The sequence below is a fragment of the Panthera leo genome, chromosome A2 (genome assembly GCF_018350215.1).
Source record: "Panthera leo isolate Ple1 chromosome A2, P.leo_Ple1_pat1.1, whole genome shotgun sequence".
NCBI lineage: Eukaryota > Metazoa > Chordata > Mammalia > Carnivora > Felidae > Panthera > Panthera leo.
Window position 1 is genome coordinate 133,351,491 of NC_056680.1, and position 14,909 is coordinate 133,366,399.

The 14,909-nt window shown below is 35.0% G+C and overlaps 1 long non-coding RNA gene across 1 annotated transcript in view; it reads left to right on the top strand.

The window, feature by feature from the left end:
* Positions 1-797: 797 nt before the first annotated feature.
* Positions 798-14,909, top strand: part of LOC122210191 — a 49,838-nt gene continuing 35,726 nt past the window's right edge. Inside the window, exon 1 of the long non-coding RNA XR_006197959.1 lies at positions 798-1,214. This is a non-coding gene — a long non-coding RNA (uncharacterized LOC122210191). The remainder of the gene's footprint in view (positions 1,215-14,909) is intronic.

Here is a 14,909-nt window from a genome sequence, read left to right on the forward strand (position 1 = left end):
ATTTTCAACTTATTATGGGGAATAGGGATGTAACCCAGTCATAAATCGAGGAAGATCTATCTATACTGCTTAGATGTTCCAAAGCAGAAAGTATTTAGCCATTTCATATTGCCACCAGCACACTGCTGGGCTGAAGCTATTTGGATCAAAATGGAAATTCTTTGATCTCTTTTACATCTAAGTTTAACTGTGGCCTGGGCCCAAAAGGTGGACTAATTTTGGCAACTTCCCTTGTACACTTTTATCTAAAGATAAAAGGAACACTTGGAAGCATAAACAGAAGGTGCATTTCTGTGAGTCCAGTAGCCATCACATCAAACAAACAAGAATATAGAAGCTTCTGCTGAACAGTAGCTCTAATTTCTTCAGCTCTGTTTTCCTCCCTCATTCACTGGCAGCTAGTAGGATTATTTCCTTCCATTGTAAACATATAAAGATAAAAGAACATTAAATAATTTAAAAAGCAAAGAACATTTCCAGTACAGTGGCTTTCAGTTTTACATGAAATTTTAAAAAATTAAAACACCATATTTTTTAAGTTATGAAATTATTACACTGGCCTTGGGTCCAGGAGTTCAAGCATGCTCTGAAAATGTGTGGATGATGGGAGATGTTAGAAGAGTCACTCTCCTAACCTCCTCTGTCTCAAGGGTCTGAGCTTTAATTGGAATTTACAGTATGGGAAGCTTGGCTCAGTTAGAATGGAACATAGGCCCCCATAGGAAGTCAGCCTAGAGCTCCAGGAAGGAATCATGACTTCACAATTTGTGAATTCTTCAGTCAAGGACCAAATGAAAGCAACTCAAGAGTCCAGTGGAATTTATTGTAGCCTATTTGATCTCATAGAGCTACAGTCCATGCCAACATAAGCCAAGGGATAAAAAAGTGGAGAGGTGGTCTCTTTATAGGGACATACATCTGAGAACACAGTTTAGCTGAATGAAAATCAGATAAGCTCTGAGCAAAGGTACTGGGCACATTATTGCCAAAGCAGTGCACTCAATAAGGACAAAAATTACCAAACTGGAAGGAGAGGTTTCTGGCCTTTGCTTGCCAATCTTTAAAGAGACAAGTTGAGTTTCTTGAAAGACTCTTAGGATACACAGGACCTGGCTAAAAGAGTATGACATGGCTTAAACATACCAACTTTGCTGACTACCTCCATACCAACCAGATAAACGAACCAGACCAGTGCTGGGAAGAGCTGATAGAAGGTAATACAGCAGAATTTATGGATTAAAAGTTCCTAATATAGAGAATTGAAATAACACCGAAAGACACTTTTTGTGGGTCATCAAAGGGCATCACAGCATTAATTTATCTGCTGAAATGTACTTTTTGATTTTTATCCCTTTGAATGAAATTGCTTTTTTTGGTCTTGTTACATTGTTGGCTTAACATTAGAGGAATAGAACCACCTTTATTGAGTTTTCAGTGGTAAACTTTTCCCAGGTTTCTGGATAAGGGGATGTGACTCAAGCATGAGAAATATGAAATTCCCATTAATGTTTCCTGGCCATCTCAAAAATCAGAATTCCTCATAAAGCTTGGGAGTTGCATTAGATCATATCTAAAACCCCTTCCAACAATGCAACTTTTGCATAACAAGAATCTCAACAGTCTTAAAGAACTTCCTTTTTGTCCATTTCAACACCCCCAAGAAAAGAAAAATTGGCAGCACAGCCAGAGGTCAAGAGAAAATGTAAGTAGAGAGAGGCTCAAACCACGTTATTGACAGACATGTGATTCCCACACCCTCCTTGAAGCAGTTCTGTGTCATGAGAGGAGGAGCCTGAGCCACCATGGCTGACCTTCTCTGAATACTCCTCTCTTTGATTAAAAAAAAAAAAAAAAAAAAAAAAAAAAAAAAATATATATATATATATATATATATATACACACACACACATATATATATATACACACACATATATATATGTATATGTATTTGCTTAAACAAAAAACACACGCATATGTTCTCACAGTCAATCCACACAAAAGTATGTGTAATGAAAAATATATAGATACAATGTATTTATACATATGTGGGTCATATATATTTACATATGATTCTATTATGCTATAGCAACTTCTTTTCATGTGGGGCTTAAAGAACTTTCTAATTTAATTTTAATAGATATAGATCTGGCTCTTTCTGTATAATAATTGAATGGTCTGAATTATATTTATTCTCTCTTTTGTTAATAGTATTCATTTTGTTTCTACTACTTGCTATTGTAAAAGAGAATACCCTTTTAAATATATTTTACTGACTATGAGTGAATATTTCTGTGAGGCAGATTCCTAGAAGTAGATTGTAAGGCCACAGATTAAGCTTACTTTAAATTTTGGTAAATATTGCCTAATTTATATATGCTTTGGTCATATGTATTTCTTCTGTAAATGATCCTTTGTTTCTTTTTTCCACCTTCTATTTGGTTCTTTGTGTTTTGCATATTCATACGTAGTCACTCTTTGCATATTGCAAATCTTTTATGTATGTTGTAAATATTTACCCAGTCTGCAGCTTATCATTTAACTTTTCGTATCGTTGTCTCACAGAAGGATTTTTGTTTTTATGTGGTTGAAGTTAGAAATACATTCTTATATGATTTATGATTTTTGTGTATTATTTAGGAAAGCTTTCCCAGTACCAAGAGTTATATAAAATTTGTCTACATTTTCTTCAAATACTTTTATAATTTGTTTTTAACATTCATTCTCAATAATCTCCCCAGAATTTATTTTTGCTTATGATGTGAGCTATGAGTTCAATTTTTAGCCCAAAAGGATAGCCAACTGTTATAACACAATTCAGTGAGAAGTCTTGAATATTTTTACTGATAAGAGATGACATTTTTACTATAAATTATATTCCTGTATATTCCTGGGTTCCCATTCTATTTTTTTCTATTAATGTGTTTGTCTATTCCTGTGCCAAAATACACTGTTTAAATTGCCTTATACTGGGATGCCTGGTTGGCTCAATCATTGAGCAACTTGATTCCAGCTCAGGTCATGATTCCAGGGTTGTGGGATCGAGCCCTGCCATGTCAGGCTCCACACTGAGCATGGAGTTTGCTTAAGATTCTCTTTCTCTCTCTCTCTCTCTCTCTCTCTCTCTCTCTCTCTTTTCCTCCCCCTTTGCCCCTGTCACCCGTTCACACACTCTTGCTCTCAAATAAAAAATAAAATAAAATTTTAAAAATTGCCTTATACTATGTTCTGCTTATTAGTAGGTCAAATTCCACTATTTTCTTTTTTAAAAATTTAACATACTAAGCATTGCTGGTCTTTCTTGCTTATATATGTGAGAGACACCTGTCAGCATCTTTACATTGTTGAGGCTTCCCACTGAGAAATATGGACTTGCACTTTATATTTATAGATTTTTAAGTACTCTGTTCATAAAAGTATGGCATATTTCTTAGTTATTCTAAATATAAAAAGAGTTTCATTGCTATTATGAATGAAATTCTGTTTATCATTATGTTTTCAAACTGGTTATTGCTAACATCAAGAAAGCCAATGATTTTTGTATATTGACTTTTATATCTGATCACCTAACTATATTCTGAAAGTACCCTCTTAAATTCTAAATTTTCTCATCAGCCTCTGATTTTCTTAGTAGAAAACCTTATATATTTCTCAAGTTACTTATTGGGATTTTATAAAAACTTAAAACTCAAGATTTTTAAGATCAACCAATCAACAGTTATGCTTTGAGAATGTTATAGACTGAATGTCTATATTTCCCCAAAATTCATATGTTGAATCCCTAATCAGCAGTGAGACGGTTTTTGGGGATGGGGTCTTAGGAAGGTAATTAGGGTTAAATGAGGTGGTGAGAGTGGGGCTCTCATAATAGGATTAGTGGTTTTATAAGAAGAGGAAGAAAGACAGATCTCCTGCTTTTTCCTAGTTCACATACCAAGGAATGGCCACGTGAGAACACAGCAAGATAGTAGCTATATGCAAGCTGGGAAAAGAGCTGTCATTAGAACCCAACAACACTGACACCCTGGTTCCAGACTTCCAGCCTTCAGAACTATGAGAAAACAGACTTCTGTTATTTAAGCCACTGACTCCATGGTATTTTTTTATGGCAGCCCACACTGACCAAGAGAGCTTACATTGTTTCAGGCATGGTGGGGATATTCTTGGGATCCCAATGAAACAACATTTTAACTCTTGTTTGCGAAACTTACAGGTTCAATACTTTGACATTATGGTTTGCTTGTTTTGGATTTTTTGGTATAGATCAAGTACCATATTCTTTTCCTAGTAGGTTTATCCTACTCCTCCCACACATACACAAAAACAGTCTCAGATTTAATAGCTGCTTTCAATGTCTAATGCTTGTCAGTAGGCTACCAGTGAAACTTAAAAATCAAGAATATATAAACTACAAAGGGAAGTCATCCCTAAAACTGAATAAATAAGGACAAGAGGAAATCATTTTCAGCTTCACTAGCACACAGGCTATTTCTATTCTTAGCTAACCAGGGTCTTCCACAGAAGAACACCCTCTGGGGTCAGGGTTTGCCTACAAATGGAAACACTGCAGCAGATTTCCTCTGAGTAGCCCAGCCCCTCAGTTTGCAAGGCCACATTTCCTGCAGGAAGGAATTCCTGCGGCCAGAATCCTTGCTAACTTCCCTTCCCAAAACAGATGCTTCATATAAGGACACACTTTCTCTGGTTCTGTAGGTCCAAAAGAATATGGAAAAATTAAGATAAATAACTTCTGTGTGATCTTATCCCTCCATCTTCTTTCTTACAAGCTATGAGCTTATTTCCTTCAACTTACTTTGTATGTAGTAGATCCATTTGGTTTATAGATACAGATAGGGGAGACTCATGGATGAGAAGATGTCATGTTCTAACTTTATTTATCTGGCTTTGCTCCCTGAGCCATCCCTGACTGACTGGTTTTCCAGAGCACTGTTTTGAGGAAAGGCCTCAGGCTGCCTCTGGCCATGACCAATGAATACCATTGGTCTGCCATTAGCATGGGAGAAAAAGTAGTGGGATGTCTGCCAAGCACTTCCCATCTTTTAACATAATTGGTTTTTTGTTTCTGAGCGTAGGTTATATAACCTTGGAAGTTATATTCATTTGTAGCTATTGTACACATAAAAGGAAAAATATTGGGTTTTTTCTATCTTAAATCAACAAAAAGTCTTAAACAGTTAAGTGCTCTTAAATCTAAGAAGGCTTAATGCTAAACATTGAGTCTATTGATGTATAACCAAAGCAAGGCTTAAGTCAAAATAGTACATTGCACAAACATGATTACTTAGTTGTGATTTTCCTTATTACAATTAGTAGTAGTAGTATAGTAGTATTACTAAAAACTTTCAAAATCCAACTTGGTATAATATTGCGTGGCATATAAGATTATCAATAAAGTATCAGCCAGATATTTTCAGATAAAAAGAGAGTACTTAATTTTCACAACTGAAACATGTCATGAGGCTAAGGCTAAGGAAAGAATATGAATATGGTTGGTTTTTACCAAAGATGAGCTTTATGTTTTGTGCAATTGAGTAGCACATCCCCCAAAATTAGACTTTGTAAAATATTTGAGAAACATTCAAGAAAATAGTGATGCATTGTTCTAGGCATTGGAGGTTCACAAATCTGTTCTTTAAGGTGGGATTATCTGTAAAGTCTGATAGTGACAACACTTTATAAAAAAAGAAAAAAAGATTTAGCTATGCTTTGGGATATTATATCATAAGAACTCAAATCATTATTTTCCCACATCTACATATTTTAAGATTTTATTTTTTTTTACACACAAGAAGTAATTCTTTCTAACCACCCACTACTGTGACTCAACTTGTCTATTACATTGGAAACACTGTATAAGCAAAGAGAAAAGGGGGAATCCACTTGGAAAATTAGCTAACAATCATCATATGAATCCATTTCCACAAACCATTATGACACATCTTAAGATATGCCCCACAGATTCACACAGAAATTTGGGCTACAAAACAAATATTTATATTGATACCATATTTTTTACTAATCTTCCAGTGTTTTAAACTATTTTAAACAGCCATCTGTAATGTGTTTCCATGAAATTTAATGGTACTTCCTTCTAGTGATGATATGCCTATCACTGTTTCCCACTAAATACTTAACAACATGTCCTTTGTCAACAAGCTTGGGTAAGAAATGAGTTTTTAGACTATGTGCTTACCGTTAGCCAATAACTAGTTGATGTTCACACCTCTAAGGACCTAACCCATTGGCCCTTAAGGGAGATTTCTCTTCAAAATAACAAATGGATTTTTTAAATTATGAAAAGTCATTTTCCCCACAATCTAGTTAAACAACATTTATAAAAGGTTGAAAGCTTTGTCATATCTCATTAGAATGGTAAGATGCTTAGTCATACCTACTTTTTTTACTATGTCCCTGAAATGTAACAATATTCAGAAATGTTAAAAAAAATGTGTTCCAGTTCCTGTAGTGATAGGATACTATGAATGTACAATTTTGGTATTTATCCGTTGAAAACGATGTCTTTGGAGTGACCAGAAGACCAGTGCTTCTTTTAACTCATGCGGCATTTGATCCCTAACACTAACAAACCACATCATAACACTTAAACACTTTAGATGTAAAGAAATTCCTTGTTTCTATTTTGTTACAAATTTTATTTTAAAAACTCCCACTCCAAAATAATCTGCTGCAAAAGACAGGCTCTGTATAGGAAAGCTATGACACTTCTATATTTATAGATGAGACCTAAAACCAAACAGACATATATCCGAGCAGCTCTTCATCACTGTGGTCTAGCATGCTGTTGTTTATGGCATTTCCCTGCAGGCACTAGCCTTGAATCCCAGCTTGACAACTTTCTAACAGTGTGACCCAGTACATGTTACTTAAACACCTGTGTTCTGAGTTTCCCCATACATAAAATGAATGCCCATTCAGAAGGTGGTGCAATCATTAAATTAATAAACACACGTAAATACATGTAAAACACTTAAAATTGTTTTAAGCACAAAATAAGTATAATTTAAGAATTAAAAAATGATGTCAGAAGTTTTCAGGAAAAGGCAGTTGTATTGAGGAGCAAGAATTAACAATAAAGCAATAGAATGTATTTTCTAAAACTGGAAAAGATATAATCAGGGTATAGTGATGACAATACCCAGTCTGGTTCACCTGGTCTTTGTGTAGTAAGGTCTTACATGTGTGTCAGACTCTGTCACAGGTTTCAATGCCTCTTCATTTTTCACAGGATTGATCTCATGAGAGTTTACTAAGGGGCATAGGCAGAATGACAAATGGACTGTTAACTAAAGTTCATTGTCTTTGTTTTGTTTTGTTTTGTCTTGTTTTGTTTCACAACCATAATGTTTCCTAAATGAAGTATAAAATGTATGGGCTTCACAATTTTTTATCAGATGAATGGTTTTGTTTCATAGTCAAAGTATTCTGTAATTATCTTTAGGTAATACAGTGAGTCTGGCATAAAGCTAGGTACTCACTCTGCAAAAATTGTGAACAATTGGGAAGTTAACTAAATTAAATGGCATCATTTATTAAAGCTTAGCTATTATTACTTTATTAACATTTGTATAAAGAATGAAGCCATGAGGCAAAATGATCTAGCTTAAAAGCAAAGTATCAACACTATTAGATCCCTACATGATCACAACCTACAATACAAGATAGTATCACAAAATTTAAAGTGGAAAGAGATATAATCTAACCTCCTATATTTTACATTTGAGTACACTGGAATTCCCAGTAATGAGTATACATTAACTATGGGAATTATGAAGTTATAGAATCCCAACAAGAAACCAGGCCCCTAAACACTTGGTTTGTTTTTTTTTTTCTTTTAATCTATTCCAAACCACCTCCTTGTTGCAAGGTTCAACTTTTTTTTTTCTCTGAATTAACATTGTTTGGTGATTAAACTGAATACGTTTCATTTTATAGATAGGAGGTGAAATATACTAGGTTCCCTCTGATTAAATGCTAAATATATTTCTTGGCTCATTGCCTGTATGTAGTTTATAAATGATTTATTGTACAGAGATTCTCAATGATTTGTGTCAGCCACAATGCAAGGTGAAAAGGGGCTCAATTTCAAAATTAGGGAAACCATTAATAACAGCGTTAAAATTTTCAACCATAATAATTTAGGAAAATAGAAATGGAATTGGGGGATTTTTAAAATTTATTTTATTAGAGTTTTGCCTGTAACCTTTTCCTTTAACATCATTGCTTCAGCCACATTGTCATCTTTCTCCCTTGAAAGAGACCAACAGATCAAACCTTTGCTTTTGGCACTTATTGAAGTTGAGCATTTGAGAATAACTAGGTTGAACTTCAGCACTGTCAATTCTAACCTGAGTTTTAAATATCACATCAATTCAGGCAAATGGCATACAGTTATGAGGAAGAAAGTGGTTCCTATATTTATCTTACTAACGTGATTTTTTTGGATGAGTAAATGTACTCAATGTCTCGCAGTCATTCTGTCCAAGGAACAGCCTGGTGGGACAGGCATATTTGGTGTTGGACTGAGGGTGGCTCCTTGAAAATAATACAAACTGCATTGACATTTTATTGAATCCTGCAAATAGCATCATATTCTGCTTCAAAGCAGAGACATATCAGAAGCCAGGATGCTTTTCTCTAGGAATTTCTATTGATGCTGAAAAGTTTAAAAATGTCTTTCACTGTGACAGAGCAATACTAATGAGAAGAGTTTGAGCATTGGCAAGATTATAGTATGTCAAGTTATTCAAGGGATTACATTAATATTTCCCTTTTGTTTTGAGATCAGTAGCACTGGTATTGAGTAGCCTTTTCCCATTTCATTACCTGGTGAACTGCCTTTCCTTCCTTGCCCTCTCAAAAATCCCCTCTTCCTTACAGTCTTCCCAAACTCCCTCAGACAGTTAGTAGCTCCCTTCCCTCTGAACCAAAAGCACACTGAACACCACTTTAACAGCATTTTTTGCACTGTGCCACTATTATTTATTTCACATCGGGCCTGACTGGAGTATAGTAACTGGGTCTAGTCATCTTTGTATCTGCAGTACCCCCCACATGGGGCAGTATCAAGATCTGTCTTAAACTGTTGGTCCAGTAACTTTACTATATTTCTTCAGGTTAATTAAGAAAACTTAATGCAGGAGTCATGATAATGAATACAATTATGTGTTAAATAAAGGAGGAGTAACAGTCTGTGCTCATACAACTGATACGTGTAAGCACTATGAACACACGTACACACTGAATTAGGTCCACAATCCCTCACCTGAAACTCTTGGGGATAGCTGTATTTCAAAATTCAGAGCTTTTAAATGAATTATAGAATACGACAGTCTATAAAAGGCATATTATTTAATATTTCCATCATAGTCTGGGTCAGGATCCCCCCCATACCACATTAATATTTCTGTAGCATAAGTATGAATATTCGCCTTTAGAAGAATAAAGACACAAGTGACCTCATCCAGTCAGGTTAGGTTTTGCCACCAACGAGTTTGACACATACTTATGAACACCTTTTTGGATTTTGGAATTGTGAATAAGGGATTATGAACATGCATAACAAAATTGATTTGGTGCTTCATCCAGGCTGCCTCTTTGAATGAACTCCAAACTGAATTTGGAACAAGATATTATTCTTTCCTACAAAAACACAGTAACAGAATAAAATACTCTTCATGTATATCATTTGAATTTTAGTATGTTTCCAAAATCTTTATTATCCTATAAAAGTGTAAATCAATCTGCATTGGTTTATCTCATCAGTAAATTATATCATTGGAAGGATAAAAACAGGCAAAACAATCAAATTATTGAAAAACTGGTATTTAATGTTCTTATTAAATGAAATGAAATAATAAGAGGGTTTTCTCACTGTAATCACTTAGAAAACTTCAATTCACTCATAAGGCAAAAATATAAATTACCAGATGTTACATATATATTATACATTATATGATTATTGTTTCTCTTTTAATAATTATACTTAAAAAACTTTTTATGGTGTATCTATTTTTAAAATGTAGGTTTTATTATTATTCAGGTAATTCAGGCTATCAGATCAGGAGACAATTGTCACTGAAAAGAAAGACAGTTTGCTATACTCACAGTTCCCAAGAGGAGGAGGCAGGCCACACCATGTGTGGCCATACAGAGAAGCATCAGGCTCAGTCAGGCAGAGGCAGTGAAGAGGAAACATGGACAAGAGGCTTTATTTTGGTTTCTGGGGGAAAGAAAAGGCAAGGCAGGATAAGTGGGCTTGAGATTGGCTACTTTGAATAATGTCAGCAGGCTCAGGGACATAGGGGCTATCCCTAGTTGTCTGGAATCTGATCCTGAGGTGATTAGAGCTGGTGGATAGTGATCCAGAGTGTGAGAGGCCAACAAAGGAGGTGGTTGGTATATGGGCTCTGGATTGGTTGGTTTGCATACGAAAGGTACACTCTAACATGAGTTAGATTGCTATATGGAGGAATTAGTTAGCTCTGGGAGGGACAGTCCCTCCACCACCAGCAAGGTCCTAAGATGGCAATGTATCAAATACAGAAACTAAAAAATGTGGTTATATAATCTATAAATACATACAATTATACACATTTAAACCAATAATGAATTCTAAGAAGTGTTTCTTTACTCTATCAGTTTTGTTTTATTATAGTCTTTTCTTATTTCATTGCAAGAACAAATATTCTAATTACTACTTTTTAACCTTTTTTCATCTTTAGTTTAAAGCTGAATCATGTTTAGTGATGGGTTTTGGTATATAGTATATCCTCCATGAATGTTAATCCTCTCGTCTTAACACATTTCCTCTCCCTTTCTCTTTCTTCATTAAGTTACTAAATAAGCATTGAGAACCCACTGTGTACAATGCTAGACACCAAGATTGTACCTTTTAGACTTCACAGAGGAGACTATCTAATAGGGGCTGCAGATATTAAATACATAATCACACACAGAATTAACTATTTGGCATCCTAAGATATTAGTAGATACTGCAAGGAGGCATTATGCCCTCATTAGTTTGAATTCAAGAGCACATCATGTAAATAGCTTTTAATATCTTTTAATATAATTGAAATATTTATTTTTAAGTATTTTGCAAAGTTTGTGCTTAAAATCTTCTGAAGTTGGCAAGGAACAGAAATTTCTTTAAAAATTTTTCCGGGTCATAAGAAAAATATACCATATGAAGCAATTTATGAACAAGTTGTAGATTTCTGACTTATGGTTTTTCATTATTCCCTTAAACCCGTTCCACACTGCTGTATTTATTGGGTATCTACTATATGCCCAGAAATCTTTACTGAAAAGTTCTAGGTAACACAAAACTATAAAGTGTGACCAGTTTGATGATTTTGTACTTTTTTGAGAAATTTGGTTTTTTAAAGCTTTCATTCAATAAAACATTAGTTGATATTTTGAACAGATTCAACTATTTCTGAATGTGATCATTTCAAAACCTAATACTGAATGAGGTATTATAAAACTATGTGCCAAACATTGCTATCCCGGGCTTATGAATGCATGGTTAACAATTATCAGCCGTCTTCAGGCAGAAAATAGGTGTAGCAGAAACACATTTTTGATTCTGTGTCAGAAAGGTCACAGCTATCTTCAGCCTTGTGATGACCGGTGGAGGAAAACTTCCTTTGTCCTCGACTTAAGCCTCATTCTCTGTGTGTGATAACCCATGACCAAGATAGGAAGCAAATGACAGTAGTGCCTCCAGTGTCTCCCCCTTCCCTCCCCCCTCTCTCTGCCTCACTTCTTTCCTTCTTTAGCATAATGTGCTCTTACCATGTTATCTCTGTTCCAGAGTAGTAAAAATAATTATTTTCAAATATCATAAAATTCTAGGTCTAGGAGAAAGCTTAAAAGAGTATCTAACTTATCCTTTTGTTTACATATCTGTTTAATAAAAGTTATATACAAGTGCATATAGTTCAAAAAAGCAACTTATGTAATAAGGCTTTTATAACAACAATAACAGTGTTAGTTCTATAGAAGTTACTAATTCATCATAAGTGCCTCCATAGACTTGTGGTAAAGACTGGCCAAATAAAGACTTTCTATGAAACACTATCCCAGCTATGTTAGGGACTACTTTCTAACCAACATTTCTTTATTTATCTTTTGTAGATAACCTTTTACTTTTCTTTTTAAAATTAATTTTATGAATAGACACTCATAGTATTTTGCTTTTTGATATCATGGTCTCTATAAATGACTTATTGTATACCATTGGAGCAATAAAATTTAATAAAAAAACAAGGTTTTTGTAATATTAGTTCTTTCTCTGAAATATTTTGATATGTATCTTTCAAATATGACAAAATTTTCAATAAAGATATATCTTTTTAATTATCCAAAGTTCCTCACTAGACTGAGATGGGAAGATACACCTTCATGTTCTTAGCTTTCCTTTCTAATAACATTTTCTTTCAGTTTCTTACTAAAGCTGTTGAATGTGCTTGTTCCTTTGTTTATCCTAGATGGCTCCTCAAGGTCAGAACAATGAACTAATCACATTTATATTTTTGCATTACCTAGAACTTCCCAGCAAAGATTTCTGGGCATATAGTATGTACCCAATAAATACAACAGAATAGAATGGCTTTAACGGAATAATGAAAACCCATAATTTGGAAATCTACTTGATGCCTTGTTCATAAATTGCTTCATATGATATGTTTTTCATATGTTCCATAAAAATTTTAAAAGAAATATACATAGATTTTATACACACACACACACACACACACACACACACACACAGGCCTCATTGGTTCTGTTTCTCTGGAGAACCAGCATCTTTTCATGCTATTATTCTGAAGTAGATGCTTTCCCATGGTACGGGCCTGATTCCCACAGAAGCTGATCTTGCCACAGTTACTAACAACTAGAATGTGGCCAGGTCCCATAGTCTCTCTCGAGTCCCTCACTTACTTGACCTCCCTGTTGAAAGCTCCTTCCTGAAACAACCCTCTTGGCTCTGTGACTCCCCGTCCACCATGCTCATCTCACCTCTGACTATTGCTGCTCGGCAATCTCTTCCTTCTCTGCCCATCCCTCAGTATTGTGGTCTTTGGTGTCTAGCTGAAGTCCTTTCTTCATGTCTCCTTCCAATTCTCCCTAGGACTATTCCTGTACCTTAGCTCTGAATACCTCTCCATGCTGACAATTCCTGAATTTTTGCCTCAAACCCAGACCTCTCTTCTGAGCTTCTGACACGTCAAACTGCCTCTTAAATAACTCACTCTGTATGTACCACCAGCAAATCAGCTTTGACATGCAGTATTGAATTTGTTGCTTTCTTCACTAAGTCTGCAGATCTTTCTATGCTCTGCACATGAATGGGACAACTTTCTACTTATTGCCAAAATTGGAAATCTGGCAGTTTCCCTAGATTCCTCCGCCTCCCTCATATGTCAATCTAGCTAATCACTAAGGCCTATAGATTCCAACTCCTAAATAGACCTCAAATCTATCCATATCGTTTCTCCCCAGAGCCATTATCCTAACTCAGGTCAGCAGCATCTTTTGCTTGGACTATTGCAGAGGCTCATAACTTGTTTTCCTTTCTTTCTCTTCAATATGGTACCTTCTATTCAGCCCCTATATAACATGTCACTCTTCAAGTGCTCACCACTGACTCCGGATAAAATCAAGACTCTTTAATGTAGTTTCTGAAGTGGTATCTGACATAGTTACCTCCCCAGGGATATCGTTCCCCACTTTGCTCTCACATCTGTGCTCCAGATACTCTTGCGTCTTTGCATTTCTCCAATACTCCATGTTTTCCCTTAGCATTAAGCCTTTACACATGCTATTACTCTGGCTGAAAGATCAAGGAGTCCCATTTTGTATGCCATAGAAATGATTCTATTTCTCCAACTAGGCTGTAAAAACATAAAAATAAAACATTACTGTGTTACCCATCCCATCTGTTATACAGCTATTAATCTACCAGCATTATTGGAAGTCTATGGGAGTATAGATCCTTGTATTAGGTAGGAGAGACATAGCATAGAAATAAAAGATCATCATCTCTATCCTCAAAAAGGTCAGACATTTGAGAAAGAATATGCATTGAGAAAGAATATAATACACCAAGGGGGGAGGGGAGAAAACCATAAATACTTGTGTAAAACCATTGAACTACTAGAAAATAAAACTAAATGAAATTTAGAATATCATAATGTGCAATTATGAAGTACAGAAGGAAAAAGACTGAGTCAACAGAATGGTTCAGGGAATTGACTTTAGCCAGATCATAAAGGCAGGAAGGGACATAAATGGGGACCTATAATGGGGAGATGGGGAAGAAGAGTTCTAATAAAGGAAATAATGCATCAGAAGAATAAACATTAGAAATGGGTAATTTACACACATGTTCAATAATTTCTAGTGTGGCCAGAGATGTGTATAATGATTTCATATTTCAAATGTTATTCAGTTAAATGTATATTATAAATTATAACCAGGACATTAACTTCATAATTGTGCAAATATTATCAGACAAAGGCTACAAGAGGCAGTGAGCTTATTCAAATTAGAAATAGGTCACAGTAGCTGGTCAGTTGATTTAAATTAACTCATTAAGTAAATAATAATAATAAAGGAGGAATACAGAAAAAGCGACAATCATGAAGGCCCTATGCAAATGACTGAAGACTAGGGCTCACTGAACTACAGCATTAGGCCTTGTCTAAAGGAGTATGGATGATAAAACCAGTAAGAAGGAGGAAATTACAGGACATATACATCTATGTCATTTGGTTTTGATTTTCTTAGTTCTGAGCAGATAAAAATAAAATGTATTTTTGTGTTATATAATTCTTGCAGCAAGGTGTGTGTGTGTGCATATATAT